The 13,791-nt window shown below is 45.0% G+C and overlaps 1 protein-coding gene across 1 annotated transcript in view; it reads left to right on the forward strand.

Moving 5' to 3' along the window:
- The window catches only part of peak1 (pseudopodium-enriched atypical kinase 1), a 75,083-nt gene that overhangs the window by 7,357 nt on the left and 53,935 nt on the right, over positions 1–13,791 (forward strand). Inside the window, 2 exon segments of the mRNA XM_056598729.1 lie at positions 4,179–4,261; positions 12,892–12,950. The gene's annotated coding sequence lies outside the window, so the exon portion shown is untranslated.

Below are 13,791 nucleotides of genomic sequence, written 5' to 3' on the forward strand. Positions count from 1 at the left end.
GAAACTACTGCACAGCAACAGCAGAGGTATTTGTAAGGCGATCCTGCTCTCGGGCAGCCCATTGTCAGGTGGCATTTAAGGAGCGCTGTGACATTATGCCTTTGACACAAATGGTGAAAATGCCCGTCAGTGTTCACACGCCACACGACTTGTAAACACAATGAGGCGGCTGGCCTTGTCTGGCGTGGCCCAAAGGTTTTCCCACAAGTAATATAATGTTCAGTGCCCTCAATTTAAATCTACGTCCATCTGGGGGAGCTTACGCTACCTCGAGTTACCCCCCCCCCTAACCCTAACCCTAACCACCCGACCAGAGTAATGTAGTTCAATCCGACTGTCACTCAACCCTGCGGTGTGCCCCCCCCCCCTTCTGTCAGTAACCACCTACCTTGGCAGTGTACCTGTTGCTCGCAACTTGATCTGGAAGCATTAAAAGACAAAATACAAACACTATGTCTCCTCCAGGCAAATCCCATTGGAAATCCCACCCAAGCCAGAAGACCCCAACAGAACTGGTTATATTACAGGAGGAGCAGTGAGAGTAGCAAGCTAGCCATCCGTCCGTAGTGGGAGAGACACGCACACGCACACGCACGCACGCACGCATGCACGCACGCACGCGCACGCACACGCACACACAGCTTTCAGAACCACTGATGTCATTATCGTTGCAGACAAGGAACTTAATATATGCTAATAATATCATAACACATACCATTTGGGGGAGAGACTTCCACCGTCCTTCTCGTGAAGCATCTGACAACACCGTGAGTGCGTAGAATCACAACGCCCCCCCCCACCCGGGGGCACTCGTAACCCAAAGAGCATCTGGAGGATTCGGTGAACAACATCCCTGTCTGCATGTTCTATATTTAACCCTGACTTTACGGCCGTGGTACCGATTACATCATGCCTCTGGCTCGGCCATTAAACGCCATCCCAGTGGCCTCTGACCAGTTAACGGGCTTCCCTGGGGGGGGGGGGGGGGGGTTGTGGAGGTTGACCTCCAGCAATGGCCCTGAGCCGCTCCTTAACGAGTTAACCATCCACCCACCAATGGTTTATTTGGTCGAGGATGGCCTTAACGTTTTTTTTCTTGCGGAATCCGACTCTGTGTTTTTTTTTATCCGCTCACCAAGTCGGGAGTCGTTGGGAGCCGGGGCGGACGGACGGAGCTGTAATTAGCAGCGACCGTAATCACACTGGGAGCTAACCCCGGCGGCGGTGGAGGAAGACCACGGGTGGCTGCTCCTCACCGCGACAATCTGTGGGGTTTCCCCCCTTTTTTGTCGCCGGAGCCGTCTGGTGGCAGCGTCACGCTAGACCTCCCCTGGAGCCCCAGAGCCCCAGAGCCCCAGAGCGCAGACGGAAGGCTCGGGTCTCGAGGGTCCAAGGGTGAAGAGGAGATCGCAAGATGGCATTCCAGATGGAACGCCCAACAAAACAGAAAAAAAGAGATTGGGAAGTGGGAGGGGGTATGCCATGCAAGAGAAGTTGAACGGGGACAGAGATGGAGACATGTTTTTGGCCATTTGATAAGTCAGAAGCTCTTGGGGTTTGTTTTTATTGTCGTGGTGCCGAATCCGGTTTATATATAGTGAGTGATGCCATGCACATGTGATTCAAACTGCTGGTTTCGGATCAGTGCACGCCTTTCTTTTTCTGCCCTGGCTCCAGCAGGAATGGTGATGTCATACTCTAACAACATGATGTTTGCTTAAAATAGTTTGCCTTTGTTTTCTATTACGTATTTCTTCAAACCTGGTTCGCTCAGCCCGGGCAATAACCTGCATTCCTTATGTGTGACAAGCGCAGCCCTGGCGTCAATTCAATGAATTAGCCTTTTTGTTTATTGGGTTTGTTCATTCATCTGTCGGTTAATTACATTTTTGTAAATGTGTCCATTGGAGCCATTTTAATTGTGTGAGCTTTCCTGTGTTCTTGGTTGTCTCTGTTCTTGACATGCTACAGTATCAAATTAGAAGTAGGCCTATCAAATTGAATCATGTAATGTACTGTGTCCAAGCAACATGGGCATGTTCCCCACAATAGCTAGGATTAGGGATACATGATTCTATGTATCAATATAAGCTTGTTTTCTTCACATCATGGCCAATTAAGCCCGAACCTCCCCCACAATGGATTTTTCTAACGGTTGATCACATGCACAAAACGCTTGTAAATTATTCCCGTAGATCCTTTGAGAACATAGGTCTGAGCAGTTATCTAACCACTGTTGCTCCTCCTTGCTGTGTAATGTCTTCTCTGGTTCCAGGCTAATCATATGGAGGGAAAAGCCTTTGATATGCGTTCTGCCGAGCTTGGCATGTTTCTCTCCGTCAGGGAACGCAATTTTTTGGGCTGCATCTGAAGATCAAAGCGGCTAATAATAATAATAATGCATATGCATCCTAACGAGGGCTTAGTGTTTTTTTTCATCAGGCCCCACCAAAGGCTCACGTTACACAAGTAGGCTACAGATCCTCTGTGATGTACCACTCATGTCTGTAGCCTTTCCCCAAAGTTAGACAAATATGAAGGGTCATCATCACTGCATTGCATTTTGCATAATTGACTGAGCCAAACCAGTCCAATTTTACATTTACATTTGAGGGTGATTAGCAGACACAACAGTTCATAAACATTCACACACTGAGTCATCCATGAAAGGCCAGCTCATCTGGAGCAGTAAGGGAAACCTTGACACTCAGTTAGGAAGAGCCGGGGATCAAGTCAACCCATACTACCCCCTGAGCTAGGCCTTGCCTCTAGTAGATGTGGAGAAAAGCAAGCATAGCACGTGGGACGATTCATGATGCAATCATTTAGCTAAACGCTATCATCAAACGCACCTTGCATTGGCTTTGTGGAACGGATACAACGGATTATGAGCAGAAAGGGGTTGGGGCTATCTGGCCCTCTAAGATGCCTCCGGTCACACTGCAGACTGCCACACACCCAAGCCACTACACTCGAGCACTGCTGAGACCTGGATGAATGGCCGACGTTGGTTGGCTGCTTCAGTGGTACCTCAGTCGGTTCAGACATATTCCCCCCCCGCCCCTACTCGTTAGGCTCGGCCATGTGACCACCAAAGGGCACACATGGGCCGAATTAATTACTTTAATCTTCAGGGAAGTTGTGTCTCTCTCTTGATTACTTCCTCTCGTACTCTTTCCCTTGTTCCTCTGCATAAAGAACACATAGTTTGGCTCCACATGGTCCTATTGAAATGTACAAAAGGCATACAACCTGTCTGCATTCTCATCACTCATTCACTCACTCACTCACTCGCGCCAACTGGCTCACCCTGTCGACCTCCATCACTTCCCCTCACCCAGGACCCTCAACACACGCGCAGAAATGGCTGCACGCATGCCGGAACACGGACCAAGCAGGTTTCCATGCTTCACTATCACCTTCCAACAGCACAGCAGCCAAATAAATATTAGTGTTGGAGTCTGCATTACGGGACCTGGAGCAGCCATCATGAACAATGTGTAAACAGACACACTGACTACACGAATGCGTTCCCTTTGGACAACACTAGCTGTGGCCACAACAAATCCTTATATAGCTTGTTTCAGCCCGGGCAGACACTGCCGAGAGTGAAAACATGAATATACAGAGTGTGAGGCACGGCATGTGCGGATGAATTTGTGTTTTTTAAAAGGAGTGTTTGTGTTTAGGAATGAGGCATGTTGACACTGTGTCACGTTTTTGTTTTTCGTTATTTATTATACGACGGTAATATTATTGTGTTGTGTGTTTTGTTTTTGGTGATCTGTGATCTGAAGGTAATATTACCGTGTCAGGTTTTGTTTTTCGGTGATCTGAAGAAGTGGATTTAATGTGTTGTGTTTTGTTTTGGGTCATCTGTAGTATTTATATTTATGAAGGTAACATTCATTTGTTGTGATAAACATCTTAGAGACACATTTGGTTCTGAACTGGTCAAAATCATTACATCCTAATTCCATGGACCAAGAATAATGATTGGCAACGTAATGACTTTTGATAACGAGATCATGTATGCGGTCCAACTTAGAAATTAAAAATAATTGACTTATTACTGTTTACTATTCACTGTGTTTTTTTCCTAATCGCTAATGGAATTCTTTGGAGCTAGTTTCAAAAGAGTGAAGGTTTTAATGAATCTTTGTTTCTCTCGTCCACAGAGGAAACGCATTCTCCAGACGCTTGGTGATTCTATCCGATCCCCTCGGCTCTGTTGAAGATATAAGAGACTTCCGTTCCACCGGTAAGTCAAGCCTCTTCCCCTACCGGCCTAGTGTTGGACATTTCTGATTCAATGGACTCACTGTTTTAAATAACAGGTAACAAAATCTTTGCCTCAGAATTCGTTCCCAAATGTATTCCGTCCTACAGTCTAGTTTAGGCTCGTTCATTTTGGACTAGAATGTGCTATTCAGAAGGGGGTACGTTGTGTTCTGCTCAGGATTAGCTGCTGCAAGGCTATATTGTGTCCGGTGAATGAAGCCCAGAGCTGTTGGGACCACTGGAGGTTCCTGGCCCATGTACAAGCTTCTTCCTTTGTTCCCCCTCCTTCCCGCCCGGCTTGGCTATAAATCTCTCTCTGTATTTTATTTACAAGTTTGCCAAAACAAACACAAAGAGACAGGATGGATTTCTAGCTCTGTGTGTGTGTGTGTGTGTGTGTGTGTGTGTGTGTGTGTGTGTGTGTGTGTGTGTGTGTGTGTGTGTGTGTGTGTGTGTGTGTGTGTGTGTGTGTGTGTGTGTGTGTGTGTGTGTGAACAAACATGTGAATACGGATAGACTCTCTAGCAAGAGTCATTGTCAGATTGGCCACCCAATGTTTTCCCGAGATGTCTTTTGAATTCTAGACATTAGTGTTCTACAAAAAGGCTGAATAACATTCCTTCATGCAAAATGTGCCCATTTACATTTGGGATATGTGAGCATGTTTCAATACAATCCTTTACATTTTCTTTGGAAAGCTACATCATTATATATATATCTTATATCAACGTCTAGTGAACTTGAACTTTTAAGCTATTTATACTAATAATACTATCATTTTGTAGTCAACCATTACCTAGCCATCAATTGTAGCCCATTAAGTCATGAAGATATATATTAAGATTATTACCAGGACCCAGATGTCATGACTTGAATTGCATCTAATAGCCCAAGATGATGATGATGATGATGATGATGATGATGATGATGATGATGATGATGATGATGATGATGATGATGATGTTGATGATGAAAGAGAGAGAGGGAGGGGTGTTGGAGGTCGTAGTTCTGTTAGCAGGACGTGGGAACTGTACTGGCCTTGGAAACCACGTGGAGGAAAAAACAAACAGTGACGAGCTGATAAACAGAGGGAAAACATCTGAGGTGGGAATCGAGCAATGTAGGGAAGGAATGAGGAAAACACGGCGGTCTGGAACATGTTCAGGCATGTTGAGGCTTATGTATGGATAGAGGATTTATTTTTCCTGAAAGTGAGAGCACATCGTATCGTATAGGGGCAATTTATTGCTTGCTTGAGATGTAATACCTTTTTTGTTGGCATTTTCACTTTAGGCTACTTTTGAAAGTGTGTTGCTGCATGTCAGACATATTAAAGGTATTTATTTGTTTATTTTAAACATGTTTGCAAAAGCATGAAAGTCCTTTTGCCGTGTGTTCCAATTTGCTTCGTCTACAAATGACAGCACAATTTCAATTTGCCTTTGTTTTGTGTAACCTGGTTTGGTGTAAATGTATGCTATTATGCTGATCTGCTACATTGTGTTGTAGTTCTCAGCAGTACACCGAGTGACTATTTTTGCATCATTTGAAAATGGTTTGTATGATACTCTTAGCTGTGTGCTGTCTCATTCTTTCCATTTCTGTTACACTCTTGCCTTTAAGATGATCTGTTGTTTTTGCTCCGGCTTGTGTAAACTCTCTGCATATTTCTCCAAGATGGATGTATTTGCTTCCAGGCCCAGGAATGGATTCCTTTCTCTTTACTGTTGTGATAACCAGGCACAAATTTGTGTTTGTTTATTTGATCAAAGATATGTTCTCCTCCTTTTTTTTGTGACTTTTCTCTGCTGCAAACTAATTCTTTCTCAGAACCAAAGACATAAGTCTGTTGCCTTTCAGAAACTATACCTATATACCTCAGTAAAGACTTAACTTTTAAAATGTTCATTATGTGCTAATATGATCTGCTAATTGGCCGTCAGTGTCCTCAGTGCATGACCTCGGTGAACGCCATTAGCTCTCTTTCCTTTCCCTTAAAAGTAATTCCGACCCCACCAGTAATCACTAACTCACTTGCTATCTTGCTGCAATGGTAAACAATATTAAGTGTTCCCCTTGGGGCCTTCATCATTAAGGGCAGGATCAATAAAGCCATGCAAAGTACTCGGCTAACAGGAAATGTAGCACTCGAACGGGACAAGATGGACCATTGGGGAGTGGTGCGTCCTTGAAGCAAGACCCATCAGTGGAAATGCAAGGTCATGGAGGATCAATAAAAGTCTGGAGAACGAACCTGGCCCTCTGAACACGCCCTCCCTCCCTCCCCCACCCCTATTCCCGCTCCCCCCCCCCCCCCCCCCCCCCCCCCCCCCCCCCCGCCCCTTGCTCTGGTGTGGTTGGGGCTGGAAACCGGCAGCTGTTGCGTTTCCCATGAAAGCACCTCAGAGAGCAAAACCGCATTACACAGAGGAAGTCACAGAGGTCTGTAAAAATCAATACCAAATCATCTCTCAGTTCTGGCTTGTGTAGCCGTTTCTGACGGAGGACTAGGGTAAGCTCATTTGTAGGCACCCTATCAGGAGCATTGTTTCGTCATTAAATCACCTAAAAGAAGGATGTTTGAGTTATATGTTTTAAGCACCCGCTCCCCCCTTGACCAAGCATTGGGTTTGGCTTGAAAACAACAGATGTTGACGTTTCAGCTCAAGTTTCCCATGTCCATCGTGTACCCTCACCACTGGCCCTTTGACGTTCCCCAATGTCTGGTTCCAACAGGGGGCTCAGCGGTGATGGACCTGGGGGTATTCACGACAGGTGACATTGGGGAGCCAGTCGTTCCCCTGGCTCTCTCTCTCAAAGTCCACCAGACTGTGGCCTTGTCCCCTGTGGACCCCCTGCTTGAGTTATCCCAGGCCTGTTTCAACTTAGTCATGGCAGGAATGTGCCAAAGCATGAGAAGGGGTCATAAGTCCTTATAGCCTGCAATGACTCACCCATACTGCCCCTTTCCCCACCCCCAGAACTCGGTCGAGACTGCCTGAAAACGCACATGCTTTCCCATGTATGCAACCTCCACATCCCCCCCCCTCCCCATACCCCTACCAGCTCAGCTCTGCAGAAGGCTATGTTTGGCCAGGGAAGTGCTGAAGAAGAAGAAGGAATATTGTTTTATCCTTTATAACATTTTGAGTGTAAGCTCAATTATGAGGATCAGTTTTGTCTTCTTGGGTTTCTTTTAAATCAAGAAACTTTGTCAAGGCTTCTGTTTCCCTATTGCCTGAAATAACCAAGACAACAGCTCTTCATTCTATATTGTTGTGCCCCCTCATCATCTCAGCGTGATGGGATTATAAAGTCAAAGTCATGGTATGAGTAAATACCTCACCTGTGCCTTTTACAATGAGATCTCCTATGAATGGCAGAAGAAAATGCTTACATTCGATTATGCAAACCAGTGCATCGCAGTTGACTTTGAATGGAGTTTAAATTCCTGTGGTTTCATGTAAAGAATGTTCTGGGTCCGTTGTCCCCGGTATAATGCTGTAATCTGAGACCCTCGATTTAATCTTCCGCCACGCAGCGCTTCTATCCAGCCCCCTATTTCATCGATGTTAAGTCAACCTCATCACGGACGCTTTGAAACAGGCTGTGACTCAGAGCTGTTTCAGCCACGGCCACTTAAGCTGGATCATGCTTTTGTAGATGGCCTGGCAGAAGTCAGCAGCATGCCATCTTCAAAAGCAAAAGTCGATATTTGGAATTGCAATCTGAGATCCGGGCCAGCGGGTCCAGGGGGTCCAGCTGTTCTGCTGTTGACGGCGGGGCCCCTCTAGCTCAGCTTTTGAATGACCGCGAGCTCTTGATCACTGTCATCAATGCATGAATGCCGTTATTCTATCCCGTCCGTACTGTTATTTTACTACTGGGGAAATGAGTGAAGGATCACAGTACTTTGTATGGAAGTGAATATACATAATGTGACCATTTAAACATTGGGTGAAATAATGAAGATGCATGACGATTCTCTACTGTGAGTCGTTGTTTTATAACAGCAAGCCTGGATTTGACTACCTAGTCTATACGGTCCCTTGGGATACATTTTTCTTCTTGTTTCCAACAATCTGCATCCTACCAAACCTTTTGCACCTTTCATTTTCTTGCAAGGTACAGTATGTCTGCCAAGGAATGTATTAAAGAATTAAGGTCAGGTTGAGGTCTAATTTAGTTTGATTATTATAGTTATAACTTTGTGCATATATATAGATATATATATATGGACAGAACAGTTATCGCTTACAGCCTGAGTGTGTATGGTAGGGTTTATACTAATATGTTGACCTTTATAGGATTGCTTTATGAATTGGCGTTGACTGCTATGCAAACAATGTGTCCGCATACAGATGCAGTGAACCACCCACCCAATGCTGATGACTAACATGAAAGCAAGATCACTGTGGCAGATAACAGGTGGCTTACCAGGCATTTATAATCATATCAATGATAAAGACCGTTAATGTGGCATTAAAACTGTGCCCATAAAGTCATTAAAACCTAATCCATGCCACGCCAATCTCGTCTGCAGTTCCATTTCCGATGAAGTCTATAGGACTTTGCCAGAACAATATATGAGTTTTGCCAAACTATTTTGTAAAGGTCAGAGTTCATCTTCCTCTACTCTCATCAATTTCAATATCTTCAGGGAGCTTATGATGCTATTAGCAAGTACTCAACAACATCCAATGTTTGAGACCAAATAATTCACTTTTTATTTGCTATAAGCACTTATTTACTATAACGTAATACAATCAAATCTAGAGATGCCAAATGCCAATTATTATTTTTTTCTAACCCTACATCCTTTCAAGTTTTCAGCCTTTAGAAGTGTATAGTGAAGTTATACTACATTTTCTATAGGATGGAATGGCTATTCCTCCAATTATTCGCCTATACAATTGCAAGGATTACATTCTCTTGCTTTCACATTTGCGTATACGTTCTTATCCTATCCCATCCATCTGGTTCCTCATAAAATATCAGCATCAAATACATGAAGGTTAACATTGGGGCTGATCTAATAATCTTGGGCCTACATCCAGCAAGAAAACGGACAGCCAGCTTGTCAGCAAAGGAGTGCCCACCCATCTATTATTGATGAGAATGAAAGCGGACGCTTCCCACTAATGGCTAATCTCTCATTTGTGGGATATGAAGCGTGTATGTCTATCGAAGAAACCCCTGCCTACCCCCCCCCCCCCCCCCACCCCCCCATGCCTTGGTTTGCATCGATCACTATAGCTCCAGCCTGGCCATTTGGCCCATTCCCCTCTGCATAATGTTAATGCAATCTGGCAACCGCCCTCTCAGGGGTAAACCGGTATGTGGACGTAGGTCTGGAACAGCCGAACAATCGGCAAGGAATGATAAACAGAGCCCAAACTGTTTGTCTAATGACCTTTGTCTTCTTTAGAGCCCAACCAATGCTGTCCTCTCATCAAGGATGTATGTGGAGGATTATCGTTACAATCTTTTCTTATCGTTCTTTCACATATTAAACTTTAGCGAAATACATGCAATAGGACAATTATGTTTTGCAATTGAATAAATCTCAAGATAACATTATAATGGAATAATTTTACAAAATGATAGATTGTTAGATCCCTATGAGCATAGAACAAAGTAAAACCATATTTGAACGAGGAGTTCTGCCAAGGCCGTAACATTTTATGACTGCACGGCCTGCAATTAATTAGCCTTTGTTTGCTTTGGACTTTGCTTTATGAAGAATTTAACCTCAGCCATTAGAGGAGTGTGATGTCAAATCTCGATGTGCATCAATCTGCTTGTGTTTATTCCTTGTGTTTCTTTTTTAAATAAGTTTATTTTTATGGCACATGATTGGTATACATCACAATTGCTGCCTCGGAGAGCCTTACAGGTCCAAGCTGAAGCAGGATTTGACCCAAAGCACAATGGAAAATGGGATGCCCATATGTTGACTTTCACTTCTGGGATGGCCCAGAGTGCAATAGATAGTGATGTTACAAATGCACTTTAAATCTGGAAGGATGTTCAAAATGTTGAATGCGATGATAATGGATGAATACAATTCAGTAAAATTAAAGTATCACAAATGAATACCTTAGATGACCCTTTACTCTGATGACAAAATGTATTTTGGTCCTGGCCAAAATAGTGAAATCCCCTCACAGCACAGCAGAGGTTTTTCTTCTGGACTATTACTTTATTTCCATGAATCATTTAGGCCAGCAACATCCTGTGATTATTCAATGCCAGCTATAACGTTTTTTTTTCCCTCTAACTTATAAAAAATGATCTACCAAAAGTGTTGCAGTTCCCCTTCAAAGTCCTCATCTAGGCTAATGGCTTTCATTCAAGTAGATGGATTGTGTTTCCTCTTAGGCCAGAGGAGCAATGAACCCCATGAAGGCTTTAGATCTGTCATCGGACGTCAAACTGCCAAAATCAAATTAGCTTTTTTATTTAGAAGACTGGCAACTAAGATGGAAAAACATGGAAACAAAAGGGAGAAAACTGGCACAGAGGTTTATATTGTCTCGAAATGGTAATATAATTTCTCTGTCCTGCCTTGGGTGAATTGGAGCCAAAGTTACAAGAAGTTAACTTCAATTGTCAAACACTTGAATACCCCTACACTCCGAGTTTAGTCTAATGCAATATTATCCCATTGTCTGAGTGTTGGGACTAAAGTTGACTATTAATTTAGAAGACGCTCTGATCCAATACATCGTATTTTTGAAGCAGGGAGGGGTTTGAGTGAGTTTCTCAAGGACGCCTACATGTCGTCCTTGGGCATTGGGGTTCGAACCCAGAAACATGGCTTAAGGTATTCTACAGAGGCCTACCGATAAGGGCAAGCATTGATATTGTCCGCAGCTGTGCCCCTTTTTGTCTCATCCTCTGCCACTTGCACTCTGACGCATGGGTTATGGTTTATTGACCGGCATGGAGAGCGAGCCCCCCCCCCCCCCCCCCTGGCCCACCCTCTGCAGACACAGCTTGCCGAGGTGTGCGTGCCTGCAGAAGATCGAATGGGAGCAGCTGGTGGATCCATGCTAATGGAGAGAATATGAGACTTGGTGGGGGCTTGGGGGAAGTAATCATTGTCCAAGGCAGGTGTGTGTGTGTGTGTGTGTGTGTGTGTGTGTGTGTGTGTGTGTGTGTGTGTGTGTGTGTGTGTGTGTGTGTGTGTGTGTGTGTGTGTGTGTGTGTGTGTGTGTTGGTCTGACACACACACTGACTGACTGACGCACACACACACACTGCCTCACCGACACACACACACTGCCTCACTGACACACACACACTGACACACACACACTGACTGAACGATACACTGACTGACTGACTGACTGACTGACTGACTGACTGACTGACTGACTGACTGACTGACTGACTGACTGACTGACTGACTGAGTCTATATGAAAGACAGGTATGTCGATCGCCAAACCAGTGCAGCGCGCGTCGGGGGGCCGTACTGGGGAGCCGCCAGTATTCCCAGTAGATTCCAGCCGGCAGTGGGATGGATGGCCGTGGAGTGTGGCGTCCGCCGAGCGTTGTGGTGTCCTGTTGCCGCACGTCTCCGTCGGACTCAGCTGCTGAGCGTGGTATGCCGAGGGCGGCGCCCGCGCCCGAGCCTGCGCTCCGGCACGGCCCGAGCCCGCGCTCCGCCGCGGCCTGGCTGTTAGCAGCTTAGCCTCGCAGGCCATTCCTCCTGCATGACTAGCCGGCCGGTCGCATGGCTGGGTGGTGCTGGGGTACTGACGCGCCGTTCCACTCCCTCTCAAAGGTCTGCACAGGTGCATTTTTGGACAGCATCTGACATCTTGATAAATGAAAATCAAGATGTCTTTTTATGGGAATTTATTCACTATAAGTGATTTACGGAGCGCTTTGTAATCATCTTCCATTTTGGAGATCTTGAATTGCAATGCTTCTAAATGCTCTTACTCAAACCCTGTATCTGTGGCAGTGGCAGTCCTGCACGAAGGCCTGCATAATCATTTCATTGAATCATTTCAATCTTAACATTTTGACTTGGTAGCCCTGGTGATCCCAACTTAGTAAGGAGCGCCAGCAAAATGCTGGCACCTGCAAAAATGTTCCCAATTATCCTTCTAGGTCATACATATTGAACTTCGAGAACATATGCGACCAAACGGTTGCAATTCTCAGTCTACCTACTTACCTGTCTACCTACCTACCTGTCTACTTACCTAGCTGTCTACCTACCTGCCTGGCTACCTACACTTACTCTGCTTGTGCAATCATTGCACATGTCTACTTTTCCACAAGGCTGGTTTTATTGCTTAAAAAAATTGAGCTTACTCTGCCTGGTTTCTGAAATTGACCTACCCTAGCTTTCATTTGTGCTCTATTTAGCCGTTTCGATTGTGTTGTTGACCTGTCGACCCCAAAACGATTCTCGACGAAACTCGGTCGTTGTGTGCTCTGTTCTGTGCTCCTGATCGGTTTTCGTTTTGCTTCCACGTGTTTTATAGGTTAATAATTATCTAGTGTTTGTTTGATTGCCATCATGCTAACTATGTGATGTTGCAGTGTGGAGAGTTGAACTGAAAAAAACCACTTCCCCTTTTAATATTCCCCAGGTGCTGCCAAAGCGTAATACTCAATTTACGGGAAGGAGAACGGCTTGTGTCCTTGATCGGTGAGTTGCAAATCCTCTTCCAATGGTGTTCCGAGTTGAGTTGTTGAAACGAATGAAGGGGAAACTCAACCCAAAGGAGCGAAACAAACAACCCCAACCCCCCAAAAAGAACACAGGATTGATTTCTAATGGGATTGTCTTAGCACTTGGAAGACCGAAAAGATAATCGTTAAAAACACCTGGCAGCCTCTTGCCTTACCAAGCGCCTCCACCGACCAAATCATTGGTTGGGCTCCGAATCTTAATCCTGCATAATCATTGTCACACTAAGGTGCCGGCGACTCTGCGTTGTAACCCGACTCCCCGTGAATATTATGAATTTCAGTAAGCTAACTTGGGACCTGACATCCTATTAATAGAATCCATGCACCGTGAGGGTGTCAAACTCTACGGCGGACGCTTTTTCGTTCACCTTTTCTAATGACTCAATTTGTATATGTATGTGAGGGAGAGAGCTCTGTGGCACTCTGAAGTCTGCCTAGCGATAGGGGCGCTGTTGTCATGTTTGCGGCGCTGATCATTAATGGTGTAGATACTGCTAGGAAGAACAAATGCCCTTTGTTGTCTGTGGAGAAAACATGAAAACAGTGTTATTCACCGCCTGTCAAAGGTTCTCATGTAATGTGTTCAAATCAGTGTGTAGACTATGTGACATTGGTTAAATGTCAGAGATGGGCAGTTTGTAGACTTTACACCATAAAGATCTACAATCATCTCTACCGATCGATTCAAGATAGCGCAGAGTATACCTTTTGGTGTGGGAGTGCGAGTGGTCGTCGGGACTTTCGGTTCCTGCTTCTGGTTTTGGTTGCTTGAGCCCGGATATTTTGGTCTCATGCAA

Source organism: Gadus chalcogrammus, chromosome 9 (assembly GCF_026213295.1).
Source record: "Gadus chalcogrammus isolate NIFS_2021 chromosome 9, NIFS_Gcha_1.0, whole genome shotgun sequence".
NCBI lineage: Eukaryota > Metazoa > Chordata > Actinopteri > Gadiformes > Gadidae > Gadus > Gadus chalcogrammus.